Genomic DNA, 12865 nt, shown 5'->3' with positions numbered 1-12865 from the left:
ATACCAGGTAAATACTAATCAAAGAAAAGCAGGAGTGGCTATGTTAATATCAGATAAAGTAGATTTTAGAGCGAAGAAAAATACCAGAGACAGATAATAATATGATAAAAAGGTCAGTCCATCAAGAAGACATAATCCTAAATGTGTATACACCAAACAACAGAGCAAAATATGGGAAGCAAAAAGTGATAGAACTGAATGGACAAATAAATTCACAACTGTAGCTGGGGACTCCAGCACACTTTTTTGAACAATTGATAGATCAACTAAACATAAAATCATCAAGAATATCGAAGAACTCAACAACACCTCAACCAATACAATCTAATTGACATTTAAGACATCCAACAACAATGACATACGCTTTTCAAGTGCAAACACAACATATATACCAAGATAGACCACATCTTGGATAGACCCAAAACTCAACAAATTTAAAAGAATTGAAATCATACAGAATATTCTCCAACCACAATGGAATCAAAGCCGAAATCAATAATAGATAATAGGAAGATCTCCAAACACTTAGAAAACATAAACAACATACTTCTAAATAATCCATGGGTCAAAGAAGTCTCAAGGGAAATTTTTAAAAAATACACTAAACTGAATGAGAAACGAAAATAAAACATACCAACATTTGTGGAATACAGCTAAAGTAGTACTAAAAGGGAAACTTATAGCACTAGTTATAAACATTAAAATAGAAGGAAAATCTAAGTAAGTTTCTACTTCACATACCTAGACAAAGCAATCATAAGGAAGGAAATAAAGTTGGAGCATAAATCTATAAAATTGAAACAAAAACAATAAGGAAAATCAAGGAAACAAAGATCTGTTTCTTTGGAAAAATCAGTAAAATTGACAAACCTCTAACAAGAAAAGAGAAGACAAATTACTAATATAAAGAATGAAATGGGATATCACTACGGACTCTGTAGCCATCAAAAGGATAAGGGAATACTTCAAACAAATTTACACACATAAACTTGACAAATTAGATGAAATTGACCATTTGTGAAAAATAAACTACCACAATTCATCCAACATGAAGCAGATTATTTGAATAGCCCTAGAGCTATTAAGGAAATTGAATTAATTTTCAAATCCCTCCCAAAGAAATCTCTAGTCCCAGGTGGTTTCACTGGAGATTCTGCCAAAGGAAGAAGAATTAATATCAACTACCAGTTTTCCAGAAAGTAGAAGAGAATACTTCTTAATTTATTTTATGAAGCTACTCTTAAACTAATACAAAACCAGACAAAAGCAATTAAAAAAAACAAAACAAAAAAACTACAGACTAATATCCCTCATGAGTATATATGCAAAAAATGATTTAAAATATTATGAAATAGAATTCAGCAACATAAAATTATACACTATGACCAAGTGGGATTTAACCTAGGAATGCCAGACTGGTTCAATATTTGAAAATCAACCAGTTGAATCACATTATCAGACTAAAGAAGAAACATCGTAACAATTGATGCAGACAAAGCATGTGACAAAAGCCAATATCCATTTATGATAAAAACTCAGAAAAATAGGAATAGAAGGGAACTCCTTCAATTTAATAATGAGCATCTACAAAAAACCTACAGCTAACATACTTGTTGGTGAAAAACTGAATACTTTCCACCTAAAATCAGGACTAAGTCAAGGATGTCTGCTCTCACTACTTATTAATCATAATGCCAAAATTTCTAGCCAGTGTGATAACACAAGAAAAGGAAATAAAAGGCATACAGATTGGAAAGGAAGAAATAAGGTAGCCTCTATTTGCAGATGACATAATTGTATACATAGAAAATTCCAAGGAATGTATTAAAAGAAAAAAAAAACTTATAGATCTAGTGAGTCCAGTGAGATCACTGAATATAAGACTTATGCACAAAAGTCAATTGTAGTTTTATTATAAGCAATGAACATGTGGACACTGAGATTAAAATACAGTACTATTTACAATCCCTTAAAGAAACACTTAGGTGTAAATCTAACAAAACATGTATAGGACTTGTATGCGTAAAAGTACAAAATGCTGATGAAATAAACCAAAGAAGATCCAAATAAATGGAGAAACATGCCATGTGCTCATGGATTGGAATACTCAACATAGTAGAGATGTCAGTTCTCTCCAGATTGATATACAGGTTTAATGCAATTCCTATCAAAATCTCAGCACGATATTTTTGTAGATAAAGGTAAGATTATCCCAAAATTTATGTGGAACGGCAAACTAGAAAAGCTAAGACAGTTTTGCTAAAGAACAAAATAGGAAGAATCAGTCTACCCGAATTCAAGATATTATATAGCCACAGTAATCCAGACTGTGTGGTATTAGAGGCATAGACACACATTCTGTTCTATGGAACAGAATAGGGAACCCAGAAGTAGACTCAGAAATATGCACAACTGACTTTTGATGAAGGTATAAAAGCAGTTCAATAGAGGAAAGAGATTTTTCACCAATGGTATGGAGAAACTGGACACACATAGATAAAAAAAAAGAACCTTGACCCAAGTCTTACAGCTTATACAAAAAATTAAAAATGAATCAGACAAAATAAAAATGAATCACAGACTTATATACAAAACTAAAATTATAAAATTTTTAGAAAAATCTTTGGGATCTAGGATTAAGCAAGAAGTTCTTAGACTTGACACCAAAAAACATAATTCAAAAATGGAAAAATTGATAAATTGGATTTCATAAAATTCAAAATGTTTGCTCTGTGAAATACTTTGTTAAGAGGATGAAACAAGTTACGGACTGAGAGAAAATATTTGCAAGCCACATGTCAGATAAGGACTAGTAATTATTAATACAATACATAAAAAATTTTCAAAACTCGACAATGAAAAAAATCAAACAATCCAATTATGAAATAAGCAAAAGACATGAAGAGACATTTCACTGGAAAGGATATACAGATGACAAATAAGTACATGAGAAGAGGTTCAAAATCATCAGCCATTAGAAAAATGCAAATTAAAATCACAATGAGATATCACTACACACCTATCAGAATGGATGAAATAAAAAATAGTGACAACATCGTATGCTAGCAGGATTGCAGAGAAAATGGGCCATGTATATACGTTGCTTGTGGGGATGTAAAATGGTATAGCGACTCTGGAAAACACAGGCAGTTTCTTAAAAACAAAACAAAAAAGCTAAACATGCAGCCACCACATAGCTCATCAAACTCACTCCTGGGCAGCTGTCCCAAGAGAACTAAAAACTTATATTCACACAAACAACCTGTACCTGAATGTTTTATTGAAGCTTCAATAGCTAAAAACTGGAAACAACCCAGATGTTCTTTAGCAGATGAACGGTTAAATAATCTGTGATATATCCCACCATGGAATGCTACTGAGCAATAAAAAGCAACAAACTACTGATACATGCAGTAGTTGAATCTCCAGGGTACACTGCTGAGTGAAAAAACACAATCCCAAGAGACTACAAATTATTCCAATTATAGAACATTCTCGAAATGACAAAATTACGGAAATGGAGAATGGATTTGTGGGTGCCAGGGGCCAAGGGGCCAGGATGGGAGGTCAGTGGGTGTAAACATAAAAGGGGGGCGGAGGAATCCTTGCAGTGATGGACATGTGTGTTGAGGGCATCAGTGTGGGTAGGGGTGTGGTGGTGCACTTTAGTGTAGCAATGTTAGATGTTACTGTGGGGGATTTCGCTGTATCCTTTCTTACAAATGCATGTGACTGTAATCTCAAAAAGTTTAATTTTTAAAGTCATTACTGTGAGGCTTATCACGAAAGACAGTGTGTCTTCAGCCCTCCCTACTCCCATTTCTGTTTCTTAGCTTTTTCCTGGGTTTTTCTCCATCTTTCGAAGTAGCATACACATGTCGCCATTTCTTGATTGATTGATTTAAATTTAGAGAGCCACTGACTGCCTCCTCTGAAAAATGAGGATTTAGCGCTCACACAGCATCACGACCACCATTAGTACCCATTCACCAGTGGAATTAAATCACAATTTCTGATTAATTCAGTATTCACAGCTGAGCCATTCGGTATACACTTTCTTTCTTATATGACTTGGTTTTGCTTTTTTTCTTGAAGTCAATTGCCTTGATGTTTTAATTTGCTTATTTTTCTGTGTAGCTCTTATTTTAGCCCCAAACTTTGCAGCAGACTGCCAAAATTCCTTTCATAATGGTCATCCATATCAGATAACCTTCCAGTTCCATGGATGACTTTTCTGAAGGTGGCCCTGTGCCTTACTGCTCCAGTTTGGACAAGGCTTACCTCACATTTGTCATCCAGGGACATCTCTTCACCGTGAATGACAGGATTCTTGAGGACGACCTCCTTGGGACCAGAAGGTGAAGGTGGGCAGTGGGGGGATGTGACATCTTAGTGCGTTGCCGGTGAAAACCTGGAGAAGTGGGCCAAGCGAAAGCATCGCCCAAAGATAAACTTAGCAGAAGAAGCAGTGAGGGACTGGATGAGGCAGCCATGCCTCTCCACCAGCAGCGAGCTGATGGGACCAGGAGAATCCATCCCTCTAGTCCTGGCAGCAGTGACAGTGGCATCAGCGTGGCATCAGAGTAGCCTGGTGTGGCATCTAACCCAGTCTACAACCAGAAGTCAGGACAGGCCGTGGGAGCAGCCACTCCCGGACGGTCCTCTGTGTACTCGGAGAGCCCACTGCACGCTGTCGTGGGCTTTCCAAGATCCCTTCTAACTTTGTAGACATCCGCCCTCTGCTATAGTTCTCGGCAGTAACACTTTTAATTAAAACAGTACCATGTAATATTTGACAAATAACAACGAATGAACATAATGTAAAGGATGTGGCATGCAATAATACGAACACCCACAGACTCAATCCCCATCTTCAAGAACCGCTCTGTACAATCTCATGTGGGGTTGAGTGCCCAGGACTGCTGGGGCCTTGGGAAAACCTTTCGTGGAGAAATCCCTGCAGGATGGCCGTGGCCAGCAGCCGGCTGCCACAGCTGCCGTCTTAGGCAGAAAGCAGGGGCAGCTCAGGTCCCAGAAACACAGGGTGAGGGCATGGCTGCGACGCCTGTGACCGCTGCTGTCCTCTTTGGTGTTCCCGTAGGACAGAGCCCCCAGAAAGCACCCCTTGGCTGTGGCGTGACCTGCAGGCTCTTTAGGGCCTCCTTCCACGCCTTCTATTTGCGACAGTGGAGCCAGCTCTCTCCAACCACTCTGAGTTCCCGGGGAGCACGGCCTGCCAATTGCACTGGGTGTCCCGCACCTGAAATCTAGCTCATGGGTCTGTGATTTTTAAGTGCTCGGTTGGATGCATTGATTGGAGGACTGGAAATGAGCCATGCCCTCTCAGTCCGGTGTTGCTTTCCTACCAGGCTGATCTCCAGGAAATCACACATCCAGAAAGAACTTGCTCCCCTGGGCTGTTTTCCCCGGAATGATGTATTCAGCAGATTCTCCAGGTCATGCTAGAACCGTTTGGTGAGAGAGCCCCAAGAAGTTGCTCTAGGTGAATCCCAGCTCACCACCATGCTGCCCGGAAGCTCTGGCTCTGGAGGGAAAGGGAGCCCTGAGCAATCCTGGGGCACAGGTGGTCTTTGGACCTGCAGATCTCACAGCCACGTGGCCATGGGGAGGGACACCCTCACGTCCTACTCTTGTTAAGCTTCTCTTCTGAAAATCCCTGAGTCACTGAGCGATCCCTCTGCTTCTGAGCTTCGAGCTTATTCTACCCAGTTTAAAATTTGTGTAATACTACCTCTGTTGTTCCCTCTTGTTTCAGGGAGTCTGTGCATCTTGTCTAGAGTGTGAATTCCTTAAGAGCACAGTGTATCTAATAAGCAAAGAAACCAGCTCTGGCTAATTCAAGCAAAAAAGGATTTAATATTAAAAGGATCCAATTTAGTCATTAGAATCTCAACCAGAGCCAGAGAGGTGGGCTTGGAATCCACAGAGCCAGGCACTGTCCGTATCGCATTCCAGAACTGGTCAGCGAGGCCCTGACACAGCAGCGAGCTTTCCCTGCCCACACCTGGCCATGCATTGTTGCTGCCTCTCGAACCTGGAGGGAACCGCCCCTGTCACAGCCATTCTTGCCAGCACAGATTCTTCACGGTCCCCACGTCTTCTTTCAGTAGCCTACAGAGCAAAGTACACAGGATTGAAGAGCCTAAGTCATGTGTCCATGTCCTGCTGGGAAGACAGGCAGGGAACCAGGTATGTGGCGTGTGCTGCTTCTGTAGTGGGAGGTGGGCTCTGGCTGCAGAGGCGGCAATTCCTCTACCCCAGGAGGCTCAGATGCTGAGGCAGGACCCTGCCTGCATGGGTTTGCGTTTCTAGTGCTTGTCACATGTAATTAGCAGGTGGTGCCCAGCTTGTGATGGGGCCATGACTCAGCTAAAATCTTGCCCAGGATGAGCCACAAAACAATACAGGGTGCATGCATTTGTCACTGTTTCTGGTTTCTAACTCAATTGGTTATCAAAGCAGCCTAGCTGGAGGCACGTAAGAATGTCAGAAACCTGTATTTTGGTAAAATGTCAAGGTTGTTTTTTCACTATTATACATAAGGCTGCTGTGAACATTTATGTACAAGTCTTGGGATGGATATGTGTTTTCCTTTCTCTTGGGTAAACACCTAAGAGTGAAATTGATTGCTTGTATGCTAAGTGTATGGTGAACATTTTAAAGAAAGTACCAAACTCTTTCCTACTAAAATAGTAGGAAAATCTCAGTTGCTCCACATCCTCACCAACACTTGGTATTGTGAGACTTTTTAATGTTACCCATGCGAGTGAGTATGCTGTGGCATCTCACTGTGGTTTTAGTTTGCATTTCCTGATGACTAACGATGTGGGGCATCTTTTCATGTGCTTATTGGCCGGTTCTATGCATTTGTTTTGTGAATCTGTTTAAGTCTTTTGCCATTTAAAGAAGCAAATTATTTGCCTTTTGATTGAATTGTATCATTAAAAAAAAAAGTTCTGTATAAAGATTCACATCAGATATATGTGTTGTGAATACTTTCTCCACAGTTTACCTAAGTCAGTTGCTGGCATGTATGTCGGGGTTCATGGATCTTGGCACTGTCAGATGTGGCTTGCCTTTTCATGTTCTCAATTGTGTCTTTCAAAGAGCAGTTTTTAAATTGTGATTAAGTCAAATTTATCAAATTTTTCATTTACTGTTTGTGCTATTTGCGTCTTAAGCAGTGTGCCGTATAACATAACCTAATCATAGGTGAAGCCATAATCTTCACAGTCCTGGAGAGCAGGTACACCTGGGGCGCAGGAAATTTTGGGGGGTGCTTAGAATTCTGCTTACCACACCACCTGAAAGAGGTGCAAAAGAGAGAGCTTTTACACTGGGTAGGAGGTTATAGTTGAACACTCCTCTGTGCTAGGCATAGATGGTGGTGGTGGTGGTGGTGGTGGTGGTGGTGTGTGTGTGTGTGTGTGTGTGTGTGTGTGTAAAGGACCTCAAAGAAGCCCAGGTACAGTTGCCACCAGGAGCTCATAGTCTGATAGAATCTTAGCAGTTGAAAGAATCTTGGGCCACAGGACTCCCCAGAAGTCTTCTTTTTCCCAAGTAAACATCCCCAGCAGCCTCAGCTACTTCTTAAGTGAAGTGGCCTCTAGACTTCTCTCCATTACAGCTTGGTAGGATCGAGGCAGTGGGGGAAAGACATAAATTTACTTTGGACCAAAGCAGCATGTGGTCAGTGCCTTAAGTGAAGGCCAACCAGGGTCACCAGGCTTTTGAGGAGGAAGCTGGAAGGCTTCCTGGAGGAGGTGGCCTTGAAGATTGGGGAGAATGTCAAGAGGAAGAGCTGAGTATGGGGAAGAGATGCCAAGAATGACCCAGCAGAGGCCTGGATACAGAAGTCCAGAAGTCGTTGCAGACATTTGTGGGAAGGGCAAGCAGCAGTGTGCAGAGAGCCCCAGGAGTGTGTGATGGAGGAGCAGCAGCAGGTAAGGAGAGTTGGGGCTGGACTGGAATGAGGCTTCTGGGCCACAGAGAGGTGTTTGGAGTTCACTATGAATGTGAGGTCAGTTTGACTTATTTTGCCATGAGAATGCTTCTTGCCACTTCCCAGGAGGGAGGGGCTATATTCCAAGTTAATATTCCATTTTCACTCCTAACATGAAAGAGAGAGGAGTAAACGCCATCATTACTGTGACCACAAAAGCATCCCTGATGGACTGATATGAAGGGAAAGGAGTCATGGGTGAAACAAGTACCTCTTTGCACCTCATAAATGCTGCTGACCTTTTGCTTGTGGTGACAAACCAAGCCCTGAGAGCCTTGATTTTAACTGAAAACCAGACCACAAGCAAATGGGTTGAATTGTGTCCTCCAAAAAGATGTGTTGAAGTCCTAACCCCTGGTATCTATGACTGTGACCTTACTTGGCAATTGCAGATATAATCAAGTTAAGATGAGGTCGCTAGGGTGGGCCCTAATGCAATATGACTGCTGTCCTCATGAGAAGAGAAGAGACACAGGCTGACCACAGAAGAGGCTTCTGGAAAGATGGAGGCAGAGATTGGAGTGATACAGCTACGAGCTAAGGGACACCAAGATCGCCAGCCACCACTAGAAGCTGGAAGAGGCAAGGAAGGAACCTCCCCTACAGGTTTCACCTTTATGGTGTTTGGTTACCGCAGTTCTAGGAAATCAATGCAGCATTCACTTGTTCATTCATTCATTCTTTTATTCTTCAAACATGGAATGTGTACCCGCTGACCTGGGCTCTGTGCTGGGGGCTTGAAGGCGGCTGCCCACGGGGTGAGGTGATGGTAGCACACAGGAGCATATGGTGGTGATATTCTGACCTGTTAGTCTGGATTTTCTAAGAAGTCAATGTTGAGCCAGGCCATGTCTCAGTGTCCTCAAGGGAACTGACCCTCCGAGAACGAGAGCCTCAGTCTGGAAAGACAACAGCCGAGGGGCAAATGGGCGTGATGAGAGCGCCTCTGCGAAATCTCCGAGGGCATGAGGGAGGAGGACTTGGCTGATCACCTCCTGGGCAACGGGAAACGCCTCTCCTTGGTACACTGAAGACCACCAAATAAGACTGCTCAGACCGGAGTGGGAGCAACGTGCAATCTTCCATGGAGGGGGAAAACATCATGGCGGTAGTCATCTCTGTACCGCTTCACCTAAATCAGTAGCTGGCAGCACCGGGAGGCCTGTACATTGGGGTTTGCGGGGCTCGGCACCGTCATACGTGAGGTTTCTGATTGTTTGTTGCACCTTTGACAACTTCTATAACTTCTTCCAGCTTCAGTTTTCTTTCTCTGTAAAACATTGACAGGCATACTTAACATCTTAGTTTTGATGTGAAGATAAATTGAAAAAAATGTTATGTAAAGTATTTAACAGTATGCCTGGTGCATAGGAAGGGGTTAATCAAGCTTAGCTACCATCATCATCATCATCAAAAGAAGAAGACCCTTAACGGAAAACCAGTGTGTTTTGGGGATGCCCCTTACCTTTGAAATGTATGGGCCTGACTATCAACGTGCCAAAGGGAGGGGGTCATCTTCATTTGGGCACCGGTGACCTCCTCTCACCCATGTGCGCTGTCCCCCGCCCCCCCAAGTGTCAAGGGAGCCGTGATCTGGCATCAGTGGGACTCACACTCCAAGCTTTGGGCACCGGCAGCCGAATTTCAGGTACGGGGCAAGCAAGCTGTTTGCCAGGTGACAGCAGGAAGGTGAGGACACCTCCGTTCCCCGGGGAGACTCGTCAGCACTGGCTCTGAATTCCCGCAGAACTGCCGACAGGAGCCTGGGTGAAGGGGCTGGCAGGGGCGAGGTTTACTGGGAGATCAACAGGCAGCCAGGGAACAGGTATCCTGTGGGGAGACTAGAGTCAACTGGCCTGGGCAGGGTTTGTCCCCGGGAGGGGTGGCGGAGCCCGGGCACGCGGCGTTGGGGAGGAGCTGGAAGGGGCCGGAAGAGCGCAGTCCCAAAGCAGGGCAGACCTGAGGGGTCGGGCACCGGCCGTGACCGAGAGGGGATGGAAGGAAGAAGTAGGCGACGAGAGAACCAGAAGACGAGCAGGGAGGTGCCTCTGCCGGCTTTCCGCTTCCTGCGATGACCACCAGGTGTCGCTATTGCCCCGCGCAGGCAGCGGGAGTGTTGGTCCTCAAAGGCTCTTCTTTCCTTCCGTCTTTCTCCCAGCACCTCCGGAGTTAGACAGCGTTCTGCAAAGATGACACGTACCGGGTCCCAGCCTTGAGTCGCTCGCCTAGTAACAAAGCCACAGGGAGAAGGTCTGTGCAGTGTACGGGTCTCCAACTGCAGACACGTAGGCTAGCCCATGGAACCAGACTTAACACTGATGCACCTGAAATCTGGATTTCAGCATATTAAGGATCTTTAATTCAATGCTGTAAGGACTCCAGGGAGATAGCCTATGACAGCTGTCATTTTAGTCCACAAGACCCTCGAACTTGTAGTGGAACTAAGCCAGGCCCTTCCTTGTCTAGAACCTGGAAGGTGGCAGAATCTGAGCTCCGCTCAGGACAGAGGCCCCTCTCTCTGGGCACTGTCCAACCTGAAAGTCTGCAAGCGTCCTGAGCCCCTTCCCCTCCTGGGGCCCAAGTGGGCTTGGAGGGGCCAGAAGCCTCCGCCTGATGCTAGTGGGTTGGCTTTCAGAGCATTGGAAGGAAAGTTGTTAACCTCCCACCCAATTTCAGCTCTCCAAAGATCCCCTGATACTGGAAGGCTAGGGGAGACCCCCTGAGCACGGGAGCTGTAGGCCTGAGAGGAAATTCTACAGCCAGGCCCAAGAGGCGTGAAAATAACAACAGCAGCAGCAACAAACATTTAGTGAGCACTTACTATGTGTCAGGCACTGTTCTAAGCATATTACCTGTAATTATTCATGGAATCCTCACAAAAACTTTATAAGGGCATATTACCACTGTTTTACAGATAAGGAAAGTGAGGCACAGAGAGTCTTAAGTCTCTTTGGGACTCAGTTGCCTGAAAATTCAACAGTTTTGAAGGAAAGTGCCCTAAAAGACTCCATGTCAAGGGATTTAAAGGACTTGTGGGTTAGGAGAGAAGATCGTCACCCCTCACCGTGTTAACCATAAATTATTTTACTGAAATAGCAGGAAATTTCATGGTGAGTAAGTAGTAAAATGTAGGGGTGAGACCAGGAAAATGTATTGTTTGGATACGTTGCAGTGGGAAGAGCCCTAGAAAAATTGCTGGAGAATCTAGAGGAAAAGGCTTCTAATGGGCAGCCTGTGAAGTTTTCTTTTACAGCGCCCCCTGGTGGGGAGCACAGGCAATGCCGCTGCCCTGGCAAAGTTCCCGGGAGGCCAGCCCCTGGAAGTGCTGTGTTCACACCCTGTTAATGGAAATACCAGCTTTGTCCTCCAAATGAGAGAGCATCGCGGTGTGGGCAAAGGGCAGTTTGGCTGCTAGAAAGGCAGCTTGGGGTGGGGGTTCACACGTTGAATTACCGTCCCGACTGGTGGCCCACTACATAAATGACAGGCCACTAGATAAAGGCGTGTGCAGGCATGTGTGGTGTGTGAGCCGCCTGGTGACGACCCTGCTGGGCAGAAAGCGATGCTGGAAGGGGCTGGTAAGCAGTGGTTTGAAGCTCCGCAACAGTCTCAGAACTGCTAACAATGTCAGAAATTCTATCACCAGAGAGAAGAGGACATGGTACAAGGCTGGGTCCTAATTTTGCCCCCCTCTGAGTTCAGAAAATTCTTCCGAGGGCTGAGGCAAGCTCCGCCCTCCCCCATCACTTCCTTCCAGGCTCAGAGAACTGGTCTCACCAGTTGGGCATCTAATGCGCCAGGACGAATGAGCTCGTCAGACACTTTCCGGGGGAGGGGGGCGGCGGGGCAGACAGTGAGTGGAGACCCCTGGCACAGCTGGAGGACGGGGGTGTCCACCATGTTTAAGAGCTGCCTCTGCACTTAGAGTTCAAACTGCCACCACCTGCTGCCTAGGGTGTGGCCGTGGGATGGGCGTGGCAGAATTGTCCCAAGGGCCCTCACATTGCCCTTTTGGGTTGGCAAATAGCTGTTGGAGACATTTCTCCTTGAGAATGAGGTACCCTCTTTCAGTCGGGGTGCAAGGACCTTCAAGGCTATTATTACAGAAGAGACCCCCCCCACCCCCCCCCTTCGATTGCCAGCTCCTGGGCACAAGTATCCCATCTCATGTCACTACTGTGGTGGCTGCCTGGCATGGTAGACACCCACCACATAAGCCTGACTTCAGCTTCCAAAGAAAGAAGTTGCCCGTGTCCAGGGGCAGTCCCCATCCTCCATGGCAGCCACAAACAACGTGACATGAGCTTTGAAGTCAGACCTGAATGTAAATCTCAGTAACACCATTTACCAGCTAAAATATCAGGGCAAGTGTCCTCATTTGTAAAACAGTGGTGGCAGTGACACTGGGGAGTGAAAACTATATTATGGGATGTTGGGAAGATGAAAAGAACACCCCATCCTGGGACTTTTCACAAAGGGGAGACAGAGGGGACCCAGGCACCCAACTCTTCAATAGCGGGGTCCCCTGCAGGATTTCAGCTGCTGGCCCCACCCTCTCCTCCCCTTCCGGTCCCTAGGCTCTTTTGCTTAACCTTTGGACACGTGCTCTGTAATTGCCATTCCCTCCCCTTCCACAGGCCATTGCCTGACGTGGTCCTCAGGACTAGGCCTCCGCACTATATGCCCCATTTAGAATTACATGAGGGGAATGTGGGAGGGAATGTAGAGAGAAAAGAAAATGTTTAAAATAACAGAAGCTTCTACTTTTGAGGGAAGTCTGAAAAGACGTAGATGATTAAGTCCGGGAAAGAAAAGACTGTAGAAAAGAGTGAAGAAAGGATG

The sequence above is a fragment of the Rhinolophus sinicus genome, linkage group LG09 (genome assembly GCF_036562045.2).
Source record: "Rhinolophus sinicus isolate RSC01 linkage group LG09, ASM3656204v1, whole genome shotgun sequence".
NCBI classification, from domain to species: Eukaryota; Metazoa; Chordata; class Mammalia; order Chiroptera; family Rhinolophidae; genus Rhinolophus; species Rhinolophus sinicus.
The sequence above is the reverse complement of the archived record's forward strand: the minus strand, read 5'-3'. Positions refer to the sequence as shown.